Raw genomic sequence first — 5,039 nt, forward strand, 5'->3', positions numbered from 1 at the left:
AAGTGGAGTGAAGAGCTGAGCAGGCAAAACCCTGCTCCCTTTGGGAAGGGTCCCAACATACAATGGGGCAGCTGGGAAATTAATCCATTGGACTCCCAAGCGTAAGGCTCTCGGTAGGACACCAAGCCCTCCCCATCCCTGGCTGTTGTGAAAAACTCCTGCTGCTGCTTCTCCATAGGCTCTAATTCTGTCCTTCCCTTGGATATGGGGTTAGTGCGGGATCCGCTACTCTTCCTGCATCCGGACTACGTTTAATTTATTTAAATAATAAAAATAAATAATAACTGGCTCTTAACATGATTTTTGTAAGTTTAGAAAGTGTGGAAATACAGAGCTAAGGGAACCCAAATGACTGTCCCTGCATCCTTAATTAACCTCCAACCTTTGTTTCTACTGGGCCTGGTTCTCCTCTACCTGCTGCAGCACTTTGCACAGGTGGATGGGCTTGGTCCAGTGTTTGCTGAAATCAGTAGGAGTCCTTTCATTGACATCAACGTACATTGAATCGGGCTCCAAATTGATCACTCAAAGTGCAGGTGGTGGAGACTCAGACCCATTATTTTTCTACACGAGCTTGAAAAAAAGCTGAAGAGTGACCTACCTGAACCGTTTTATTTGTCTGTACATGCAGTGTGTGCATGATTGTACGCACGTTTACATCAAAGTCCATCGGACCTTGCATTGCTACAGCAAACTACTCAGGCATCTTTAGGACCATGTGACAGAGATACAATTTCCTGCCATATCCTTGCAAGATCTTACTGAATTAAGTTCAAGTATCGCTGGGGTCCATTGTATTAAATCAATGATTTATGTATTACTATGGGCCAGGATTGTATGTAACTTCTGGAATGGGCAGAGGTGACAGATGTGAGACCTGGGGGTTCAAAGGACTATATTGAACTATGTGCCAGACACGAACGGACTTTTGGACCAAAAATTGTTAAATGGTTTTCCTGAGGAATATCTAGGGTGGTGTATGCAAATAAAAAACCAGCCTTTTGAAACTTTGTCAGCTGATCACCTGTTACATGAGACCAAGATCAAAGGCCCAAGATGTATAACTGGTGGTTCTGGTTCTGAATCTGAGACAATATTAATACTGGGAATACCCAGTTGTGGGTTTTGGAGTACTGATACCTACCAGAGCCTGAGGTTAGAATTGAGGTTACCTCTGGTAAGCCTTTTAGCATGCATGTAAGTTCTTTTATTATTTTTAATTTTTTTCTTTTTGATGCTTTCACCTTAAAAATAAATGTGCTTGGTTATGGAGAGCTGTGTAGTAACTTATAACTGCAGGCAGTTATGCTGTTCAGAACCTCTGGAGAGAAAGCATAGCCCAGACACTGACCTGTTTGGGAAGTCTGGCTTGCTGAGAATATCGCAGTGTGGGCAGGAAACTCTGCAACCTGGAAAAACCCTGGTCAGGGGGTAGGGAGATGTGATGACTGAGGCGCTGTGAGCCTAGAGTAGGTGCCCGTGCACAGAGGGGGAATACAGGTGCAGTTGCCCTGAACTATGACAGACCTTTTCACAGCCACCAGAAAAAGACAAGCTAGCAAGAACTGACTGCATTTCGGACAATCCCTCAGAAGCATGGGGCCAGGAAGCACACAGCCAGGGTCAGATTAGGGTTTTGTGGGGCCCCTGGACCAGAGCAAGTGGGGGCCCTTCCCCACCCCTTCTGCCTGCAGTCCCCCTGCCCCCCTCCCGACTCCTGCAAGGGAAATGGGGTTGAGGTGCAGGGCCTTGCCCTGCTCTGCCCACTCGGCACTCCTGCCAGGAAGTGGGTCAGGGTGCAGGGGTTTGCCCCACTCTGTCTGCTGGGAAGCGGGGTTGGGGCACGGGGGCTTGCCTTGCTCTTCCCACCCAGCGCTTCAGCTGGGGAGCAGAGTCAGCGCATAAGGGTTACCCAATAGGCCGAGGCCCCTAGGCACGGCCCCGTTAGCCCAGTGGCTAATTTGCCACTGCACACAGCCCTATACCCTCTTCCAGGATGGCAGAAATACTTCTCTGTTGCCCACCCAGGCAGCCTGAAGAGCTGAGTCAGTAACACATCTTCACATCTCCCGCCAACAAGTAGGGTCAAATTTTGCCCACTTACTTAGTCCTCACTCAGTCCTTAGTTCTTGCTCAATACATTTTTGCCCGAGTAAACACTAAATAAAATCAGAGAGTAAGGATGTCAGGATTTGGCCATGACCAAAATAGATCAACAAATTTAGGCTTTGCAGATTTGCTGTGTCAGAAGTAAAAATGAAGTTGGAATGTACTAATCATAGAAATGTAGAGCTGGCAAGGACCTCGAGAAGTCATCAAGTCCAGCCCTCTGTCCTGTGAAAAGACCAAGTAAACCTAGCTACTTAATGGTGGCTGCTTCTTCATGGCCTTTTGTCTATAAATCTAGTACCAGTTTAATATCTGCTACACCTCTACCAGGGAAACCATTCTTCATTTACAAGGGGATGGATTTCAGTGGTCTAATAGGATTTTCTCATCTCTTATTTCTATTATGCCAGTTACCTGAGACATTTAATGCAAAACATAGCAAATATACTGCAGGGAACAATCCTGCACTGGCCAGGAAGAGGGGGCCAAGAGAGATGAGCTTTCTGGATTTTACATTAATGATGATGTGAGATGCAATGCCAGTAGTTTCTTGGCATCTTTTCTTATTGACAGTGTTTGAAATGATTTACTGTATCTATATTAATACTTTATTATTATTAATATTATTATACTGCTGGAAATTAGGTACCTACAGAAGCTCCCTGTCTCTCTTGACCCCACACCACAGAACTATTTGTTCCCTGGCTCTGAATGTTAAGTAACTTTCCATACATAGTGAATGTATTTTTCCACCTCTCCTCTTTTGATTTTTCTATACTTTGTATGGTCATTTGCTAAATGGACTATGACATGCTCCTTTGTAGCTGCAAGACTTTTCTGGTGACTTCTCCCCTTCTAGGAATTTTGCAAATAAATCACTGTCTATAACTAGATGGCTGTAGTGAAATAATTTAAGCACAGAAAAAGTAGTCTCACCGTCCTCTAGCAGTGATTGGACACAACCATAAATAGCAAATGAAGGCTACCCATATCTTTAAGATGTCCCAATTATTCGTCTTCCTTTTTGGGGTAAAGTTTTTATGGAATAAGAATAAACCCTGTGCTAGAGATTCTTTGGGGCAGCCAGATCTTTGTGCCAGTTCCTGACATTTAACATGGCTGCAGAGGCATATGCAGAGTCTGCCAACAAAGAAGGTGAAGAGGTTGATCTTAAGTACAAGTGAGACCAGCAAGTGCCTGGAGTCTCACTCTAGCCAAAGCAGTGTGACACACTTAGAAATCCATGGCTCAGACTGCTCCTGGGGCCCAACCCTGCCTCCATTGAAGTCAGTTGTAAAATTAAATGAAATCAATGACAGCAGGTCCAGCAGCAATATAGAGGCGGAGGGGTAACTCACAACCCCATCCATGGTCTGCCACTTCAGTAAGAAGCAACTCATGTATGCCCCTGCCAGCCTCTTCCGCAATAGGCAAGGCCATGTGCTTTTTGAGTCTCAATTGTGGGTCCCACAAACTGTAACCTCACAAATCCCTGCTAAACCTTAGTTCTGTTTCAGCACAGATCATTCTTATTATCTTATCTGTTACGTTTAAATGAAATGGATACCCCTGTAATACTGGGGAAATGTTTGGATTCTGGCAGTTTTAACATAACTAGACAGAAAAAGCACTGCTTACTGAAATAATGTAGATGTTGGACTTCACTTTTATTGTCTTTCTGCAATTCCTTCTCAAAGGCCCCAATCCTAAAATGAGATCTATACAGTCACACCCCAACCCAGACAATGGGGTCTCATGTGGACACTTGCCTGGAGCAGTTTGCAGGACTGGCACCTTCATTTCTGGCTCTTCACCCTGGGGCTGTGGTGGCCCTATCCCATTTGCATACCAACTAACACAAAGCAATCTCAATGACAATTATTTTAATAAATATCAGCTGCTTAATCAAGCCCTCCCTGTAGTCAGTGCTACTGAGTGCCAGGTGATTGTACGAAATGATCAACTTCTCATTTTTCTTCATCTTGGGGAAACGCAACGGAGACAGACAAATGGTGCATTTCTTTCTGATTTTTAACATCTTTTTTTTTTTAAATTAGAGATTTGTAAATTCTATCTTTTAAAAAATCCTCTGCCCCCAGCCTCTCAAGCAGGAACATACCCTAGGGATGAAATCCTGGGCGCAATGCAATCAGGGGGAGTTTTGAGCCGGGTTTTCACCCTGTGTCTTCCATCCTGCAATTACCATTCGCCCTCTGGTGTGGGTTTATTTAGCGAGCGAGGGCAGGCAAACAAAGGCAGGAGAACTGACGGGAGGGCTGTGAAGCGCAGAGGCACTAACTCTCCCATAGCAAACCCTCTCCTCCTTTCACTTTATAAAACTAACGCTGGGGATGCAGCAAAATCCTGGCAGGATGTTTCCGCCCGGGGTCGAACCGGGGACCTTTCGCGTGTGAGGCGAACGTGATAACCACTACACTACGGAAACCCTCTCGCTCGCTGCCCCCGGCCGGCCCCTTTGTAGTGAGACGAAGCCGGACCACGGCCGCTGGGGGCAGCAGCGCGGGGACTCTGGCGGCCGAGGGAGGCTCCGCAGCCGCCCGTGATGAGCGCGGGCTGGCCCCGGGCCCGGGCCCGGCTGCGGAGTGCGGGAGGAGCGAGTCTGAGAGGCCCGCGGGGGAAGCTCTGTCGCCTCCCCGCTGTGACGCCGGCTGGGCCTGCGGAGAGGAGCACGGGGGAGGGGGCAGGGCAGCGGGGGGCAGGGAGGGGGGAATAGGGAACGTGGTTGAGGGGAAAGGGGGCATTGAGGGGAAGGGGGGCATGGCGGAGGGGGAAGGGCAGAAGGGGGCGTGGCAGAGGGGGAAGGGCAGAAGGGGGCGTGGAGGGAGGTAGAGGGGGCAGGGCAGAAGGGGGCATGAAGGGGGAAGAGCAGCAGGGGGGATGTGGGGGGCATGGCGGAGGGGAAGGGCAGC

General features: G+C 47.9%; 1 non-coding gene across 1 annotated transcript; it reads right to left on the reverse strand.

Moving 5' to 3' along the window:
- Positions 1-4,482: 4,482 nt before the first annotated feature.
- On the reverse strand, positions 4,483-4,555 carry TRNAV-CAC (transfer RNA valine (anticodon CAC)). Its single transcript has one exon. It is a non-coding gene; the product is annotated as a tRNA-Val (tRNA).
- Positions 4,556-5,039: the final 484 nt, after the last annotated feature.

Source organism: Malaclemys terrapin, chromosome 10 (genome assembly GCF_027887155.1).
Source record: "Malaclemys terrapin pileata isolate rMalTer1 chromosome 10, rMalTer1.hap1, whole genome shotgun sequence".
NCBI classification, from domain to species: Eukaryota; Metazoa; Chordata; order Testudines; family Emydidae; genus Malaclemys; species Malaclemys terrapin.